We start from the raw sequence: 20607 nt of genomic DNA, 5'->3' as shown, positions 1-20607 counted from the left end.
GAGACAGATTAAAGTTTGTTTCAAAATAATTTAGAAATTTAACTTTTAAAACTTGGGTATAAGATTCAGAAAGCATCATATACTTCATGGCGTGTTATCCTTGGTTTGTGAAAAGGCCCCGCATCTTTGTTTTATCTTCATTATTTTTCTCCTTCAGTCTGATTCCATTCTTTCTTCCCCAGAGATCCTCACTAGTTATGTTTGTAATTCACCTGAGTGTTTTGTGTTTAGAACTCAATCTATTATTGTGCAATTTTAATCAATACCACCTTTGAAAATTTATCTCCGTTGCTTTGTGTACGTCTTGTTTGTGCATTGCTTTTGATTGCTGTGCAGTATTCCATGCATCCATCCATCCCATTTTACTTACCCATTCCCACAGGGAAGGACACCTTGGTTGTCTATAACCTGTGTTTTCATACCCAGTGCTGCCATGAGCATCTTTATACCCGTTGCCTTATGGGTCTTCTATATATAAAGATGTGTATGTATAGACGTATATGTATATATAAGTGAGTATGTGCATATGTTTGTGCATTTGTGTATCCATCCATCCAAAAATGAGTTTCTTGAATTTTACAAATTTGGTGAATTTGGTTATTAATGAATTTCACCAAAATCTGCTTGATCACTTGCTAGAATGACTGTATCTCCCTGTTATACTATTATCCTTTGTATATGGGATTCGATGAGTTTACCAATAATTTGCATTTCCTGATTTTCTAATGCTTGCCAACCCAATGGGTATAAAATAGTAACTCATTCTTTTAATTTTGCCTTTCTTTTGTTGCGAATGAGGTTGAACGTCTTTTTATATCCTTAAACGTTTGATTTTCCCCTCTTGGAAATTGCCTTTTCAAATCTATTTTCATTTTAAAATTTGTGTTTCCCTTCCTTTTCTTGCGGTAGTTACTGTGTTTTCTTCACTATGTTGAAGAAGTTGAGCATGAAGTCATTCCTGCAGCACTTGGAGCAGACTTTGTGACTGCGAGATACACCCTGAGATTAATCCTAGCATTTCTTTTTGCCTTTAACAACCTCAGGTCTTGCTACTCCTGTGCAGCTGTTCCCCGCCTGCTTTCCCCACATAAGCTCCTGCTTCCCTGCAATGCAAACGTGAGCAAACCCTGTCAAGTCACTGCTTTGCTGAAAAGCTCCAGTGGTTCCCCTTGGCTTTTAGGAGAAAGGTCTGAGTCTTTGCTGGGTCTCAGAGTTCCCCCATGATTTAATCCTTGAGTCTGGTCATCTCCTGTGCCCTGTGTTCCAGCCACAGCAGGCTACTTCCTTATCCTTCCAGAGCCTTCTCTGGCCCCATATGCAGTGCCCTCTTCTCTTATTGCTGTCCTCCTCCACCTGGATAATGTCTCCTCTCAGGTGTCTCACAGCATCTCCAGGAAAGCCCTCCCGGGTCCTCATACTAGGTTAGGTCTCTCCACGGTCCACCACGTTAACCTCTACTTCCTTCTTTGAAACTCTTTCTATACCTACAATATTTAATACATTTTATGCTCAAAGAGCAAAGGGTGGAGGCAGGGGCATTTGGGAATTCCATGAGGTCAGCACCTGTGTCTTTGTTTCTCTCTGTTGCTTCCCAAGCATCTAGCTTAGCACCTGAGACACAGAAGCACAGTTAATCTTTGTTGATATAGGAATAAAAATGTATGCACATTAAATGCTAATTCCCTGACTTTGGCTTTGTTTCATTTTCACTAACATTTGGATAGATTTATCCATTTGAACCTACTTTTGATTCTACTTTGTTACATTATGATATAAATATATTTAATTGCATTTTCCTTGTTGATCAAATAAATCTACTTAAATACATTTCTCTCTGTTAACACTGTCTACACGTTTATTTTTAATAGGGTCGTGTGTGCATGATTATTAGCTTAAATATCGTTATATACGGTGCTGCTGTGTCACGGTTTGTATAATTGTTCCCCTATTTTGAAGCATTAGGTTGTTTTCAATTTCATTACTTTATAATGAAATATAATATTTCTTGGTATAAATTAATTTCTTTTTTTCCCCAAGCTATTGCTTTGGAATTACTGCTTTTGAGTAGCTCTTATTAAAGGCTGCTGGATCATTAAGAAAGATTGAAGTTGGTTTCATTGCCAGGCATTGTGTACCTGTTTATCTAGAGCTCCACCAAAATTGAGTTTTATAATTTCATTGTATTTTAATAGCTCTGAAGTGTAACTCTAGCGTTGTTTCAATTTGTGTTTGTTTCTCTGCTGGTAAATCTATGCATTTTTCACCGGGATGATTTATGCCCTGTCTTTCCTTTATTTAAATTGTCAGTGTGCATCCTTTGATGTCCTCCTAACATAATCAAATCTCTTTCTGTGAGTGGCATAAGGTACAGGTAGTCAGGACCTCATCCTGATTAGTGTGTTATGGAGTATTTTTGGAAGCTCACAGGATTTACTTCTAAGAATATTCTTTGATACTCTTAGAAAATATGCAACCATGTAGAGTCAGCTTTAGAATATGCTTCTTCTTTAAAAATAATTCCCATTTAAATGTGGTCAAGGCCCCTTAGCACTGCTAAAACCAAACCCAAACAGTAACACTTCTGTTCATTTGGATGAGAAATATTCCCCTGAAAAGATAGGAATTCATATAACAGAGAGTGTGTTTTCTTGGTTCCCTTTTAAATGTAAAAGTTATTTATGGATTTGCATTCCATAGTGTCTCAGCATCATTTACAACTAGGCTTTGCTTACTGAACTCAAACTGCAAAGCTTCTCTTAAGCGTGACTCAATTACCCTTTAATGTATTAAAAAAAAAAAAAAGGCAAAGGAAAAAATCCATCGGAATTTGTCATTATGATTAATTCTTGTGCGCAGAAGACTGGCAATCTTTTCCAAAACTTTCATGGTTGTTTTTTTTTGATCTTTTGCCTTTTTGTTTGATATACTTGAATAATCTGCATAGTTTTGATATTTAATTCCCCTTATTCTTGTCAATTGGGAGATAGGTTTGGGAGGTTGGCATTTCTTTATTCTCCATGCAGTTAGGGTTTCTTCTGAAGCATTTAAATTACGCAGAGCCTAGAATTATTCCAAGAGTGGTTCGCTAAGGGTATTTTCGGTTACTGGGAGGAAACGGACTGTGTGGATTTGAAGGAAGGCATAGCTTGATGGTTAGGTTTGAGGTTATTTTGTTCACCATTTAAAAATATTTCTTTTTCTTCTAATTTCTCTTTACTGATTTTTCTCAGGCTGAAAATAACGTGGACTTGTTTACATGTGAAGGAGGGGCTGCCGTGTACAGCTGGGCAGGATGTTCACTGTGTAAGAGCCCTGGCCAAGGGCAGATAGTGGCTGCATTCCAGAGCAAGGGGCACCTTTCCCCAGCTCATACAAATATACCGTATGAAAGGCTAGCCATCCTACGGATTGGTTTCTTTAGTAGTTGCTAAGAGTTTTCTAGGTTTTGTATTTCTATGAGGGTTTCTTTTCCTTTGTCTTTTTAAAATCTTGCTTTTGTGATCTTCAAGAAGGGATACCAGTGGTCTGGGCCTTTTTTGTTTGTTTTTCTATTTATAAAATATTCCTCAATAAGTCAGCACCTTGGCTGGATCCTTGTCCTGTTCATTTAAGGTCAAATGAGTGTCCTCCATTATGTTACTCACCTCTGAGGGAATATACTCCCAGCTTTTAGTTCTTTCTGATGCTTCCTTGTCACCAGCGAGAATGTCTGGTTTTTCAAAGCCATGTAAACTGAGAGGCATGGTCTTAAGAGAAGAGTTCAGCTCTCAGAGATTAGTCCACATCTGCTAAAGAATTTTCTTTTGTGTCTGTGCTATAACAAAACAAAAGCTTCCCCCTTTCTTTTCAGCCTAAATGAGTGTATTTCACAGTGGGAGCACAAGATTCTGGTTTATTCCCCATCGGAATAGAAACGGGGGTCATGGACCTGCCTTGCTTCTCATCTGAGGCATTTCACTTCCCATCTTCAGTGGAACAGGACTTCAGGCAGATGGCCCTCTCGTTGACCTTATGATCAGAAATCAGATGAAGGTCAAGATAAAGTTTCCACCGATATCTGGCTTTTAAATTCCTTTGACCCACTTTTCCTGTGTTGGAAGGAGTTCATTGTACTTGACATACCATTTCTTTGTGATTCTGTGCTGGTGTCAGATATAACCAACAGACGTTGACGTTCTTGGAGATGAGTCTTACTCTAAGACCCAGTTCAAATCAGTGCCCTCTGGGGATTTTAGGTTTCTGCTCCCTGCTAATTTTATAGAAATGTGCTGGGGACTCTCAGCCCTGTTTGGCAGTTCCTTGCCACCTGGTTGCCATCATTGTCGAGGTCTCTTTTCACGCTGTAAGGACAGCAGTGTAGGAGGGGGGTATCTGCCCATCCCTTTGTTTTACCTGCTCTGAGTTTAAGCATCTGAAAGTATTCTTCCTAAGTCAGAACAATCTTTGTCTTTATGAATAAAGATGTTGTTCTGAAATGACATTAGTTTTTCCTTTTCGGAATGAACTGTCTGTCTGGTTTTATTAACTCAGTCTTCTTCCTAGCTTATTACCAAGGAGGTAAAAGATGGATCCTAAAGAGAAGGTGTGTTACCTCAGTATTGAAGTGAGTTACAGAAAGAACTGGAAGAATATACATACACCTAATAAATCATTACCTCTGCTCTGAAGAGGAGGAGGGGATGGGTGGGGAAGAAGATACGGGCTTTATAAGGGATGCAGTTTTGTTTCACCAAACATGACTCTATTGACTCTTTTAAAATGCGAATCTGTTACAAAATAATGTTTATGTGGACAAAATTTAAAAACTCATTTTAAGATAAATAGCTCTACCAGTAATCCTGTATTCCCTGCCCTTCCAGCGTGTTCTGAAGCAAGGCAATTGTTCTTAACCACTTGGCCTGTTCTTTGTTTCCTGAATATTTCAGAACATCTCTCACTCGTCTCGTCTCTCGTTGGCTGGAGTGTGGTGGTAGCGGGGGAGTTGAGCTGAAATCCTGATGAACGAGGAAGTATTCATGTTTCTTTACCGTTTTTAGCAAGAGACGGCTTCAACTTGCAGGAAGGCGTTGTTCTGTAAATAGAGCTACGGAATATATCTTATTTGTCATCATCTTATTATTCCTTGGCCTGTTTCTAGAGATCAGCACAATAAAGTTTGTGAATCCTTCTTTAGAAGCTATAGTTTGGGCCTTTGCTGAGTGAGGCTTTGTAGGAGCTCCCCCCTACCCACCCCCAAGAAGTTCAGGGAGTGTTTGTGTCTGGTTATGTTTCAGATAGTCTATGTAAATGGAAATTAATTTTTCAACAAGGGCACTGCATCTTAGGGGACGTTATTAGAGTTTACCAAGCGTCATATTATCACTTGATTTAAAGTCAAATACCTAAATGTGAATAATAGAGGAAATCCCAAATAGTGACTCTGAATTTAAGATAGCTTAGGTTGCTTTTCCAACTCCAAAGTGAACAGCACAAGTAATTGCAGGCCCTTCTTGAATGAGTGTGTCTGAGTCTGGGTGATTTAGCACATATGAGGGGAAAATCGTCACGTAAACTATTCAACTGTTACTTCTTATGAATAGAATATATACAGAGAGCACTGTTAAGTCAGATATGAATATTACGGCACTTGAATCCCTCAGCCCAAATGGAGTCAGTTGCATTTGTCATGGAAGAAATTTTAATTTACCCTTTGGTCTGGAATCTGAAGAGACATTCTTCTCCTAAGCCATTAAAAGTTGGTTCTGTATTTTTTTTGGTTGGCATTTTTAAATTGAGTTTTTCACAGTGACCTAGACTTCCTTTTGGCTCTGTACAGAGAGCCATAGTATCTAATGAAAATATAGTTTGCTTCAGAAATAGGGCAGTGTTGAAAATTATTTCAGTAAGAAGATTCTCATAGTTATAAATTAATTTTGAAAATCCTAATTTTAGTGCCAAATGTCACCCAACAGACCATCTATTTTGACCACCCCCTCCAGTGTTTTTTTTTTTTTTTTTTTTTTTAACAAATGAATTCTAAAGGAGAAGCCGTGATAGAACTGTGCTGAGAAGAAAATCTCCTTTTCAAATCAGGCACCTTTTTATGTGTACGATAATATGAAATAGTGATAGTTTAGGTTCCAGATGGAGTTCCGTGGATGTTGTTTAGTTATTTCTCTTTAAATCTGTTTTGGGAGAAAACTTCGAAGTATACATTATTGTTATTATACGTTTCTGTAGATTTTAATCATTTTATATTTTTAATCACTAACTTGTATTGGGCTCCATATATGTTCCAAATCCCTGTATATATTTTATTCTTCATACTGGTCCGGGGCAGTATAGGCAGTGTTACCATGCCCATTCTGAAAATGAAGAAACTGAGGTATAGGAATATTAAGTAACTTGCCTTGGAATGTGGTAGATCCATTTCCATTCTAGATCTCCAGCTTTTAATCACTAATTATAAAACTCTAGCCAGTGCCTGTAACATTTAACATTTAAACATTCTGAAATTTAAAAATTTAAATCTAAAAAATTTTTAAGTTCTGAAAATGTGCAAAGAACAGAAACCGGAGTGATGGTGAAGGATGTCTGTTCCTGTGGATAATTTTTCCTTGTGTTCTGAGCCGTCTGTTCTCCTTTTAAGCCTGTGACCTGTCTTCGCCCCAGTGAGGTGTGGCGTCTGGAATGCCACGGATCAGCCGTACTGGCTGATGGCAGATGTGTTTGGGGTCAAGGTGGCAGCCTGTGCTTTCTGGGTCCCCCGCAGCTGTGGAGACAATATGATCTGTGTGGTGGAAGTCTGCCAAGTTAGATGCGCAAGTCTCCTCCTTCTGCCTCGGGAACTCACACTTTCCACAAACCTCCTGCCCTGCCGCGGCTCACATCAGTGCATTGCTATGTCAGGCTGAATAATTCGCAGCATTTAGCACTTAAATTGGCTCATTGCAGACAATCCAATTACAATAAAGTCTATTATCGTTTTGGTACCTTGGAATGAAATGGAGTGTTTAAGCGATGAACATGCCACGTTGCCTGGCAGTTGCTCCGCTCCTAGTTCATCTTCTTCGTCTTGCAGTTTCTCTGCGTCTTGCTAAAGTGACGCCCTGCCTTGGCGTGAGCCATGTATGAAGTTTGGTGATGCACCTTTCTCACGCAAACTTTCTCTCGATGTGTCAGTTTCGGGAGGATCCTGAGAGCTCCACAAACACCTCTTCCAATACCGGTTATGTGCGTCTTGCTAAAAAGGGATGTTTAATTAAGGTTGCTTTTCAGATTGCAGTCAAGAACCCAAACAGGCATTGATCAAGGAGGCGGCCACAACCCTGCAACAAAGACATCAGGCAGCTTTAGCAACCAGTAAAATAGAAGCAGGAAAAATTGAAGTAGGAAACAGTTTATAGAACTCTTGTGTTTCCCCTCCTATAGCTTGGCCAGCGATGAATGAGAAGCGGGGAAGAAATGGGTAGAGGCAGCGTGGTGGAGAGATGATTCAAGAAAGATAGTTGACAAAAAGTCCTTGCGTTGAGTCGAGGAGAGAATGATGGTTTCTAGGTGTGGTGGTAGTTTGTGGGCAGAAATTTTGATGTCAATAGGAAAGGGGGGTGTTTTTGGGAGTCTTAACTCGGAAAGAAATAAGCAGTTGTTCCTAAATGATGTCATAAGGACACAGATATATTTGGACTCATCGGGTTATAAATGAGAAAAAATCGATTATTGCCTGGAGAGATATATTTTTTATTTATGTATTTATTTTTAATTACCCTAAGATGCATCATGGTACTCCAAAAAAACCTGGATTTGACATTCAACTCAATCATTTTCTGGTTGTGTGACACACGAGGTAGAGGGACAGCAATTAATCTTTCCCAGATTCATCTGATAATGAGTATAATATCCCCCTGTACAAACAGTAGTGAGGATAGGAAATAGTATGTAAATGCCACCTGCCCTTAGTAAAATCCATAAGTGTTGTCTGTTTGTTTATTTCTGCTGTGAGCTCAGAAATCACATGGACAAGGAAGGTGCCTGGAATAGCTTCCTCTACCCCTTTAAGGTTTTGGAAAGACCATCTTTGAATTAGGCAACCATGAATGGATTGGAGGGCAGGGGTGGGAAATGCTCTGCCATACACTGAATATGGCGGTCATTTAAACCACCTCTCCTTCCTTTTTGTCTAATGTACGTTTTATATCGCTGGCCAACTGATCCTCATTGATTTCTTTTACAGTGTGAGTCAAAAAGGCTACCTCATTTCCTGGGGAAAGCCTAGTTCTCTAAATATCCTTTTATCCCTCTGTAAATGCTGTTAATGGCTTCTTGAGGAGAATTCTGTGACTGTGAGAATGGGACTGGGAAATTTCTGTAGCCTGCTTCCACACTGTAATAGGTGAGTTGGTTTTTAACTTGGTCCCCAGTGGTGGAAATGCTCCCAAAAGGTCAGGGCATTGGTGCTTGTAATTCTTGTGATGCCCTGCTTTTGAAGTCAGAGACCTGAACCAGATGGGTGCTGTCCTTGGTAATTGCGGCTTTGGAGCTGCAAAGGGAGCGTTTTTACAGGGAGTCTAGTTGACAGATAATCACCTCTCTTGCTTCATTCCAGTTGCTGTGTGAAGGGTTGGAGGTACAGATGTGGTTGGTCGTGTGTGGTCAAATGGGACAGTGTTGGGCCTTTCCAAAGTAAGGGATGTGACAGAAATAGCAGGACACCTAGAGAATGGTCAAATGGTTACTTTCAGTTTATGTTGCAACAAATAGAAAGCAAATAAAGAGCCAGATCATACCCAGATTCATTTGTCAATGGACCTACTTATCTACTAATCTGCTGTCAAATTAATTAAACAAGGAGGCCATGAGACTGAGGTGGCTCTAATGCCCTGGTGGCCTGTTTAACAAACCAAGATCTAAGCCTGTACATGCCTCAGGGTTATGAAATTGACACCTAACAACAACCAATCACAAGCAGCCAGCTAGGCTTCAGGCTACAGCCGATCAATAATTTCCTTGTTTTGCTTCCACTTTTTCTCAATGAAAGTCTCCCCAGCTCATGCCAGTGGATGTTCCTGTTTGGTGCTGCCCCATTCAAGTCGACTTTGATCAAATAAACTCTTAGCATTTTTTTATATGCTTCAGTTTATCTTTGAAAACTCCCTACTCACCTTGTGTAAGAAAGCAGCATTTTTGGATAAAAAGTTGTTACCCATGTTTCTCTTTACCCATCTCTGTTTAGCTGTGTCCTGAGGCTGGGGCTCGGTGTTGGCAGAGCCTGCTTTAAGAGCAGTCACTAGTAGCTGCTGTCTGTGGGTCCTCTTAGTTACCCATGAGAAGAAGGAAAAATCATCACATGGTAGTTCTGGGATCCCACACGCCGGTTAGGAAATTCTCTGGATTCTCACCCATAACTGGAGGCGTTGGGAGTGTGAAACGCAGCTCTGTCCCAGCGGTGGAGGTAGTCTCAGAAGGTGTGATGAATTCTGTTGCGGAAGAGGAAGATGTTCCTGGATAAGGAGAGGTGTTCGTTGATAAGGAGATAACGCATGCCTGGACTTGAACCCACACCTCAGTTCTGGAACAAACTCCTTCTCACTTGTCAGATGTGCTTTCCAGAGTATTTCCAACTCTCTGCCTCTGGGAGCCCATGTCCAGAAATGCTCTATATCATTTGCAGGCGCCTCCCAAATGTGTGAATGCCATAGTTTGTAATGAATACATTGATGAGGTTCTGTTGAGTATTTAATTTTTTTTTTAAGATTTTATTCTTTTTAGAGGAGTTCTTAGGTTCACAGCAAAATTGAGAGGAAGGTACAGAAGTTTCCCAAATACCTCATGTCCACACAGGTGCACAGCCTCTCCCATTGAAAACATCAGAGGGTGCATTTGTCATAAATGGTGAACCTACATTGACAGCACAATCACCCAAAGTCCATAGTTTACATCAGAGTTCACTTTTGGTGTTGAACATTCTATGGATTAGGACAAATTTATAGTGACATATCCACCATTATAGTGTCTTACAGAGTAGTTTCACTGCCCTAAAATCCTCTCTGCTCTGTTTCATCCCTCCCTCCCTCCTAAACCCTGGCAACCAGTGATCTTTTTACTGTCTCCATAGTTTTGCCTTTTCCAGTATGTCATATAGTTGGAATCATACAATACGTAGCCTTTTCAGATTGGCTTCTTTCACTTAATAATAGTCCTTTAAGGTTACTCCATGTCTTTTCATGGCTTGACAGTTTATTTCTTCTTAGTGCAAAATATTATTCCATTGTCTGGATGCATTGCAGTTTAATTATACATTCACCTACTGAAGGACATCTTGGTTGCTTCCAAGTTTTGGCAATTACAAAGAAACTTGCTATAAACATCTGTGTGCAGATTTTTGTGTGGACATGGGTTGTCAGCTCCATTGGATAAATACCAGTAAGGATGATTGTTGCATCATGTCATAAGAGTATGTTTGGTTTTATAAAAAGCTGCCAAACTGCTTTCTAAAGTAGCTGTACCATTTTGCAGTCCCACCAACAGCGAATGAGCGTTTCTTTTGCTCCACATCCTTGTCAGCTTTTGGTGTTATCAGTGTAGAGATTTTGACCATTTTAATGGGTGTGTTTGTTGTTTTGATTCTCCATTTCAGGATAGACATATTAAGACATTTTAAGATAGAAATAGGGAGAGGTTGGTAAAGGGGACAAATTTTCAGCTATAAGATGAATAAGGTCTGAGGATCTAATGTAAAATGTGGTGACTGTAACGACAACACTGTAAAAAAAAACACTAGATGGACATTTTCACATTTTCATATTTTTGAGTGTGCATTTGTAAAACATTGGTGTGCTGTTTATTAAAGAATTGGTAATACTTAAAAAATGTTAATGATACAGGTAACACAGGTGAATGTTGAATTGATGGCATCTTAGATTTGGTGAAATATGATGTTTTTCTTTGGTCTCTCCTGTCCAATTGTAAGCTCCCCGCACAAAAGCTTTCTTTCCTTTCATTGGGCATCACAGATCTTGGCCTACAGTAGACAACTTTAGCTTGCAGCAAACTGGGGGTGTGGAGTGGGGCAGCTTGTTATACTAAAATTCTTAAGGGTTGATTTCTATCCTCTCTCTCTGTTTTCTCTATTCCTCCCTTCTTCCTTCCAACCTTCCCTCCCTCCCTCCCTGGTAAAGATAAACCTTGATGAAAGTAAAATCTGATGAAAATAAAATGATAAAGGAATGAGAAGGTACACAGGTGTTAATAGAGATCAGTAGAAGCAGATCTGGAAAGGAAAATGGCACATTGGCATGTAATACCTCTTGCTGAGGGATTGTAGTGGCTTCTGTACTTACAGGTCAGAAAATTGGTTTCCTTCCATTAAGTCTTCATATAGAGCAATGTGCAGAGCCTGTGAATATTGAGCTTAATTAAACCATATCTAACATTTGTATGTGTCACTTGAGATTCTCCAGCCTCTGTATCTTTAAAATGATAAATGAAGCCTTCAGTGTTTTGGTTTCTTTAAAAATTTATTTATTTTTATTATTTTTTTTATGTTTGGCTGCGTTGGGTCTTAGTTGCTGCGCCCGGGCTTTCTCTAGTTGCGGCGAACGGGGCTACTTTTCGTTGCGGTGCACGGGCTTCTCATGGCGGTGGCTTCTCTTGTTGTGGAGCACAGGCTCCAGGTGCGCGGGCTTCAGTAGCTGTGGCACGTGGGCTCAGTAGTTGTGGCTCACGGGCTCTAGAGCGCAGGCTCAGTAGTTGTGGCTCGCGGGCTCTAGAGCGCAGGCTCAGTAGTTGTGGCGCACGGGCATAGTCACTCCACGGCATGTGGATCCTCCCAGACCAGGGCTCAAACCCGTGTCCCCTACATTGGCAGGCGGACGCCCAACCACTGTGCCACCAGGGTAGCCCCTAAAGCCTTCAGTGTTTTTAATTCTATCAAGCATGAATCTGGGCTTAGTATAAAGGAAGCTCTTTCTAAAATGTAAATTTCACTTAATTAGTTGAACTTCCACAGGGACATACTTCCAGGGGCATGTGATCTGCCACTGGGATCCTTTCCCCCAGCAACATGCTACTGCTTCTCAGCCGCAGTGACTATAATCACCTTCATGGACTTGATTCCTGGGTAGAAGTTAATTTACAAAGAATTCTTGAAAACATCCTCCTTTTGGATCACTTTCCTGCATATTTGCCTGCGAGATTGGCTCAGGCATTCAATAAACATTTCATGAGTGTCTGTACTGAAATGCTGGGCAGACAGGCTTCCTGCCTTCAAGGGGTACATGGTCTGGAAGGGGAGAAGGAGAAGAAAGCTAGCAACAGGAGAGGGATTAGAGGCAGGGAACCAGGGGGCACTCCTGTTGTGAATGTGTGCGTGAGTGAATGTGTGTGTGTGTGTGTGTGTGTGTGTGTGTGTGTGTGATTGTTGTCGGACCCAAGGGGAACCATTCTTTGGAACAGGCTCAGTAGCCTGCACTTACTGTTTCCTGTCTAGAGCATATTTGCCTCTCCACCCCCTACCCCCAGGGCATATAACTTACTGTTTCACTCAATTCTGGTCTCTGTTCAAACTTCACCTTCCCAGAGAGGCTTACCCATAAGCCCCTCTAAGACAGTACTTTGGTCATGCTCCATGCCCTTCTCCCCACTTCCTTTAATTGTCTTCAGAAAAATTACCCCACCAGCCATTATTATCATGCGCCTCTCTTACAATTTAACCCTTTCATCCCTGTTTTTCTGGTGCCTACAGCTTAGTGGGAACTGATTAAGTTGATTCAGTTAATTAATGCTGACACATCAGCTCAGCCCATTTCATAAATTTGACACTTTATGTCTCTTTCCCCCAAACATCACAAAACTAAGCTGCATTTTGCACGTGTGTAGGTTGTGACTCTGGGCTGTGTAATGAAAAGTAAAGGCTTTAGAACAGTGCTAGGAGTGGGCTTAAAGAAACATGATATTTGCTGTTCCTGTGTATTTCTTTACTTGCTGAGTGAAGTTGCCAGGTATTTCCTCAAAAGGAGAGGCCTCGTATTGAAACTGTTTCTTATCCATGTTTCTTTGAGGAGGAATATTGAGACATAGCCTGCTGTAGATTGTTAATGATCTACTATATAGTACTTGTGATAACTTTTTAGGCACAGGTATATAATATGGGGTGGGGGAGGTTCGTTTTTGGTAAATCATAGAAAACAAAAGGGTTTGGTGTCAACAGTGTGTAGGGAAAGGTAGTAACATTTTTAAAAGATAAAGGTTGGTAGGTAATGTATTTGAAAGATTTTAACATGTTTGCTTTAAAAATGAATAGCAACAGTAATATCTCGTTACCATCTAATAAGTATTCACCTCACAAATGTATTAAGAGAAGTATTAATATTATGTCTATTTTACGGATTCAAAAACTGAGGCCAAATAATTTATCCCAATCCCTAAGCAGGAACTCCAGCCAAGTTCCAACTCCATAGTGTATGGGCTTTTTTTTTTTTTTTTTTTCCCATCATTGTGCTATATTATTACAAAATATAGTAGAAGGAATGTATCAACTGCTAATTTTATCAAGGAAACTATTCATCTTTGAAAATAACTAGTAAGCATCCATTTCCATCATACTATTTTGCTACAAGACAATTTTATAGTAATGTTCAGAGGTCTCTTTAAGATATCCTGTAGCATCTCTTTTACTATAGGAAGTTGGGGCTTTTATCATCCTGTGATCTCCTACTTCTTTTTCCTTTTCTTCCTTTATTCAAAATTTATATTTCCTCTTGGGCTCACAAAAGGCTGCCCACTATTGTGTGTTCTCTCTGCTGTGGACTCAGGTTGGCTGGAAAACAGGCTGTCCATCCCACTGTTTGCCAAGGGTCTGGAGGTCATGCAAATTCTGACCTGGACTTCCAGGCCCCAGGGTCTACTGCTTCTGGGTATGGTGAGTCCAGATTTGGAAACTCCATTCCGTCCTCCCTGTAAGCGGTCTTAGAGGAAGGAAGTGGTGTTTGTGGTGTTCCTTAGAGGAAGGAAGGATGAAAAGCAGGTTATTGTTATTAATAGGAGGTTATATTAAGAACAGTCACTTTTAGCATGTTCTAAACACCTTATGTTGAAGAGCCAGAGAAAGGAACGGAAACTTGGAAACATCTTGATTAAAACATCTGAGCTTAATTACAGATTGCACCACTAATTGAGCATCTCCTATGTGCCTGGCCCTGTGTTCAGAACTGGCAGATAGTAGTAAACAAGATAGCTAAGGAGTTTACTGCCCAACAGGAGAGACAGCTATTGAAGAAGTAATCACTCATGCTGGAAGTGCTATGAAGGTGAGATGGAGGACGGAATGAAGCATATGGGGAGGTGATTTAATGATCTAGGCCAGGGGTCAGCAAAGTTCTTCTGAAAAGGGCCAGATAGTAAATATTTGAGGCTTTGAGAGCCATATGGCCACTGCTGCCAGTTCTCATCTTTGTTGCTGTAGCTTAAAAGTAACCATAAACAGTAGGCAAATGGATGTGGTTCTGCTCCAGTAAAACTTTATTTACAAAAACAGATGGCAGTCTGGATTTGGCCTGTGGCCCATAGCTTGCTGACCCCTGATCTTGGCTCTTTTGTTGCTTTCACTCTGTTGTCCTCTATGTGTGCCCTTTCACCCCCAACCTTGTCACCTTGTGGCTTCCAGATGGCCCCCTCGGCCTCCTGTAGCTCAGACTCACATAGCAGAGGCTGCAGCAGGAGCTAAGGTAGGAGGGAAAACAACTTTTTCATCACAGGAAGTCCAGCTGACTTCCCCTTACAAGTTATTGGCCCAAGTTGGACCGTGTGCCCACCTGACACCAGTGTCTAGCAGAGAGGACTCCAGTTCCCAGGGCTGGCTTGGCTCAAGCCTGACTCAGCCCTTGGGTTGATTAGATTGCTGTTCTTCGGTAAGAAGGGCGAGGGCTGCCGGCGAGCCTCCACAGCGTTTCCATAGGAACTGAGCTCCGGACTACACACAGCTTGATCCTTGGACCAGGGGCATCACTGCGGAACCTCACACCCCATCCAGAATCAGAATAGAACCTGCTTTTAAACAAGAGTCTCAAATGATGTGCAGACACTTTCAACTTTGAGCAGTGCAGGTCTACTGGGTCAAGGAAGGGCATTTTGAGGATGGTTAAACCGAGAAAGAGTGGAAATGAGTGGTTGGTAGCCTCACCCTGGCTCCCATTTAGGCAATGTCATTATAATTCCAGCTTGTAACGTTATTTCACGTTTAAAATCTTAGTACTTTTTATGGTGTTCAGTGTTTAAAGTGGACCACAATTTTTTTTTAACATCTTTATTGGAGTGTAATTGCTTCACAATGGTGTGTTAGTTTCTGCTTTATAACAAAGTGAATCAGCTATATGTATACATATATCCCCATATCTCTTCCCTCTTGCGTTTCCCTCCCACCCTCCCTATCCCACCGCTCTAGGTGGTCACAAAGCACCGAGCTGATCTCCCTGTGCTATGTGGCTGCTTCCCACTAGCTATTTATTTTACGTTTGGTAGTGTATATATGTCCTTGTAGAGTGGACCACAATTATTTAGAGGACCCATCTCATTCCTTTTTTCCCCAGCAAGTCCTAACAGTGTTCATGGTGTTATGAGATCGAAAGTAAAAACAAAGTCTGAGAGAATAAAGCAAGATTTGTAAACATTATTTTTGTTTTTAACCCACATTATAGTGCGTATAGGTGAAATGGCATATCTTGTTTTCATTTTAGAAATAATTCACCATCATTCGTGACGGGCCACTGCATGAGTGCATGTGACTGTCAAGTGTCTGGATTCTATTTTTGACTACAGGAAACTCCACCGTTAAGCAACCAAATTCCATTTCAGGATTCTCTTTCTATTTTTTGTTCTGTTCACTTGATCTTTTCCATCGGTAGGCACATTCGCTTCCAAAGCATGAAGAAAAAAAATTTTTTTCCAGCTGTATTCTGCTCAAAATGCTGAGGCCTTGCCCAGGAAATAGAAGGCTGGCTAATTGGAAATACGGTTGGTCTCCTGGTACGTCTTCCGGATCCAGACAACAGGTCTCTGCCAGTTGTCATCTTTGTAGGGCTTGCCCCACATTCCGAGGCAGAACTCTCAACTGTCCCTTGGAATTTCATTAGCTGGTGTGCTTTTGTGAGCTCAGTGTGGGGAGGGGCCTCTTGAAATCTGTCCTTTTGCCAGCTGGGCAGGTCTCCCACTTGGCTGTTTTGAGAATGGTTGTATCCTGTACTGTTGAAACAGGATGAACTTGGCCACGAATGTCGGCCAGAAGCCCTCTATCCCATTTATGCGGCCGTGCTGGCTGGGTTCTGAGAAGTGCATGATTTCATTTGGGAACTCGCTGTGGTTTGCTGCTAACCATCTGAGTCTGCAAAATGATGCCTTTTAAGCATGACCGGGGCAAAATAACCCTGGGGCTGTATTTGGTGTGGTTTGTCTGTTAGGTTTAAAAGCTCGCTATAGAATTTTCTTGCTTTATAAAATTGAGGCCTCCTTTAAAGTCGTGTCATTTCTGTGGTTTATAAATCGGATTATCTTCCTCTTGTAAAGGCGGTAGTTTCCATTTAATAGAAACGGGAGATAAGATTCCTCCGTAAAGATTTCATAATTGTTTGATGAAGTTGGACGTTTTCCCCACTCAAAGTGAAGTACACTTGTACTCAAAAAGAGTGGGGCATTGGCGGTCGGGGTGGGCTGTCTTTAGGAAGCCATCTGCAACTTGGGTGTTTTTTCTCTGTCGGCCACCCATCTGGTTCGGAAGGAGAGTTTCCGTGCAGTTGTGGAGGGAGATAAATCAGCCAGGTGACGGATTACGGGCCATCCTTGTTCTGCTATAAGGAGTATGAGGCAAAAGATTAAGTGACGCGCAGTTCACGTGTCAGTGGAGGACAAAGCAGGGGTGCGTGGCCCTTCGGGCTCCCTCTGATTGCCCACGCCCTGCTGCTCACGTTGCCTCTGATGGCTCTCTTTCCCCCTTCTTTTGCCCTGCGAACATGCCCCAGAAACTTGGAAGTATGCTAACACAGCGTCCTGGTCTCTCCTCCTGAATAAGGCAGCCCCACTGTGAGAGCTCAGGAAACACAGAGGTGGTAATGGCATGTGTATGTTAACCACACAGGATGCGATGATTTTCTGTCCCAAGTGAATGTAGACTGAAACCCAATCACATTTTCCAAATCAAACTTGTTATTTTGCCTCCCCACCCATTTTTTTTTAACCCTGACTTTTTTTTTTTTTAATTTATTTTTGGTTGCGTTGGGTCTTCGTTGCTGCACATGGGCTTTCTCTAGTTGCGGTGAGCGGGAGCTACTCTTCGTTGCGGTGCACGGGCTTCTCATTGCGGTGGCTTCTCTTGTTGCAGAGCACGGGCTCTAGGTGCGTGGGCTTCAGTAGTTGTGGCATGCAGGCTCAGTAGTTGTGGCTCACGGGCTCTGGAGCACAGGCTCAGTAGTTGTGGAGCACGGGCATAGTTGCTCCACAGAATGTGGGATCTTCCTGGACCAGGGCTCGAACCCGTGTGCCCTGCATTGGCAGGCGGATTCTTAACCACTGCGCCACCAGGGAAGCCCAACCCTGACTTTCTATTGGGAAGATTAAATTCATGAATTTACAGAAAGAAAAATCATAGCAATTGTCAGACTGCGTGAGGAGGGGATTTATTTATCTTTCAGGAATGGAACCAACATTTCCTAGACCAAGTTGCTGAAGTTTATGAGCTTTTAAATAATAGGATGTTGTTTGGCAGTCTCCATAAAACGAAAGCTTTTATACCCCTGTGATAATAGGACTCTGAGAAGACTGAGACACTGGTGGTTTAATTTTTTTTTTCATTTTAGTGTTTCCTTCTATTTAAAAAGTTTTAGATGTATTTTCAAAATTACAAAGATATTGGAGATAAGGAGACTGAAAAATGTCTTATCTGTTTTCAGACTTGATATGTTTTCTAAAAAGTATCAACTGTATTGTGACAGTCTTTAAATGTAATGAAATGTCATTTCACCATAAAACAGTGTGACTGGAGTAGCACAGTGTTCTCAATTAAAGGTGATTTTTGTTTCTTCCTTGCCCCACTGGGGACATTTGGCAATGGAGACTTCTGTGGTTATCAGGATAGGGAAGGAGAGATGTTGATGCTGGATCTAGAGGGCAGAGGCCAGGGATGCTGCTAAAGGTCCCACAGTGCACGGGACACGACCCCCCACCAACACACACACACATCAGTGAGCTAATATGGCGAAAATTATCAGTAGTGCTGCTATACAGAGACCTTGGAGTGTCGTAACCAAAACCAAATGTTCTGCCTCTGAGCTTTCATTCTTTAACATGACATTTAAGGCGTTACCAAAAACATGTCCGAAATGCCATTTATCACAGGCAAAAGGCATTTTTTAAAAAAATAACAAGTGTGAGGCTTCTGAGCCAAATTGTTTCCTAGAACTTGTTCTCTCTTCGGGAATGAAAGCTGAGGTGCTCTTTTACATTATAAATTTCTAGTTTATTTGGAAGCCTGATGTTTATGTTTTAAAAAATGACATTGCCGGGCTTCCCTGGTGGCGCAGTGGTTGAGAATCTGCCTGCTAATGCAGGGGACACGGGTTCGAGCCCTGGTCTGGGAAGATCCCACATGCCACGGAGCAGCTGGGCCCGTGAGCCACAATTGCTGAGCCTGCGCATCTGGAGCCTGTGCCCCGCGACGGGAGGGGCCGCGATAGATAAAGGCCCGCGCACCGCGATGAAGAGCGGTCCCCGCACCGCGATGAAGAGTGGCCCCCGCTTGCCGCAACTGGAGAAAGCCCTCGCACGAACCGAAGACCCAACACAGCCAAAAATAAATAAATAAATAAATAAATAAATAAGAAAATCCTTTTAAAAAAAAAAAAATGACATTGCCTTACAAGATGGACTTTACAAGATTTCTTTTGCTGTATTCTCTTTTAATTCAGTGGTTTTCCAACGATCCCGTATTCAGTCCTAAGGTTTCTTTCCTAGACTGGAACTCAACATTTCATTGTAAAATGAATGGCCCCTTCTGGTTCCATGTGCTTTTCATTGTGATCTTCCTTTGAGAAAAGCCCATTCATTGAGTCACATTGTCCTCTGGATGTGGGTTTTTCCGTGTGGATCCCTGCCCAAAAGGTGATGAATTAAATTGTTCAGCTCATTTCAGTTGTGACCTGAGATGAACAGAAATGCATTTGAAAAATGAAGCACAGGTTGTTGTTCGGGCATCACGTGAGCAACACGCTGCAGACTCAGTGCCAGCATCTTGGCTGCTCTGGACCTTAGGCTGCAGTGTCTGAGTAGAAAGAGCTGTGGCTGGGTTCTTTGCAAAGTGACATCCTTTTGACCTTGAACAGCGTTGAAGTTCTCATATGTACAATTTGAGCTTCCTGATTTTTTCTTTCAGTGTGAATCATATGAAAACAGATTCATGTATACCAATTTCTACTAAGTAAAAGGCATTGAATTATCAGTAATGAAATACCAGGTTTTAATTAAATTTATTAGTAATGGCCTTTCTTGCTCTGGGTACTTAGATACTGACACATTTGATGATAGAATAACAGACAGTGTGGTGGTTTTTTTTTTACGCTTACAAATTGCTTTTAATTCTCCATGATCGGGTTGACAATTGCCAGTGTAAGTATTTATAGAGAAAGATAAAGACAGAGCTACCTACACTGCATCTATAAATACAGCCGAGCATACAAAATGTGATGGTGACAGCCATCTTGGCTGTGTCAGATGTGTGTCTGTTTTTTTAGGTAGATTTGCATGTAGAAGATTTGTATTTATATAGACTAGTTTTTGTATTTTGTGTGGCTTCTAACTTTCAAGGGTGACTTTGAAAGAAATTTTGACCCGGGACACCAGAGAATTAGTTCCAGCAAATTTCATCTGTAAGAACGTTGGTGATTTTCTGAAGATCAGAGTTGTGGCTCTGTCTGTCTGTCTGTCTCTGTTTTTCTCCCTCTCCCTCTCTCTTCTCAGGAGTGTCATGAAGAGCTAACAGCCCAAGGATGATCACCTCAGTTCACGTTGGGGTGTTGGACTGGTTGTTAGAAGTTACCTCTTATTTTTGACTTGCTACTAACAACTGTTTTCCTCGTCAAATGGTTAGAGACAGATTCTAAGCAGGAATGGAGGAAGAATACTGAAGGGTATTTGAAAAACAAAAGACCTCAAAACTCTGAATGGACAAAATAGCCTGTGTTTTTTTTGTGTGTGTGGAGTTGTGCATCATCTCTGGGTGTTTCAAATTAAATTAATAGTTAAAAAGTAATACGGGTAATAGTGCTGTTGAGCCATGGCAAAGGGGAGCTGTAAGAGAAGGCAGTGCAGTCTTCAGGCATCGCCGGGAAAGGGCCCAAGGCTTCTGGGTACCCAGTGAATCTCGCCGTCTGGCTCCGGCCGGGCCCCCTGACTTGGTCTCCCGTTGCCCTGTCTCTTCTTCTTTGTGCTTCAGCTACCTTTCCACTGCTTCATGTTGCAGGCTTCTCATCTGCTCCCCATGCCTGGAAAGGCTCTGCTTCTGGCTCTTGCCATGTTGAGTTTCTTCTCACCCTCAGCATCACTCCTTAAAGCTTCCTTCCTTGTTGTAGCTGCCTCCAAGTTATCTTG

General features: G+C 41.6%; 1 protein-coding gene across 3 annotated transcripts in view; it reads left to right on the top strand.

Moving 5' to 3' along the window:
* PTPRG (protein tyrosine phosphatase receptor type G) overlaps positions 1-20607 on the top strand; it is a 731557-nt gene that overhangs the window by 343887 nt on the left and 367063 nt on the right. The gene's annotated exons all lie outside the window — the stretch shown is intronic.

Source organism: Balaenoptera acutorostrata, chromosome 10 (genome assembly GCF_949987535.1).
Source record: "Balaenoptera acutorostrata chromosome 10, mBalAcu1.1, whole genome shotgun sequence".
Taxonomy (NCBI): Eukaryota; Metazoa; Chordata; class Mammalia; order Artiodactyla; family Balaenopteridae; genus Balaenoptera; species Balaenoptera acutorostrata.
This window is presented reverse-complemented; position numbering and strand designations above follow the sequence as displayed.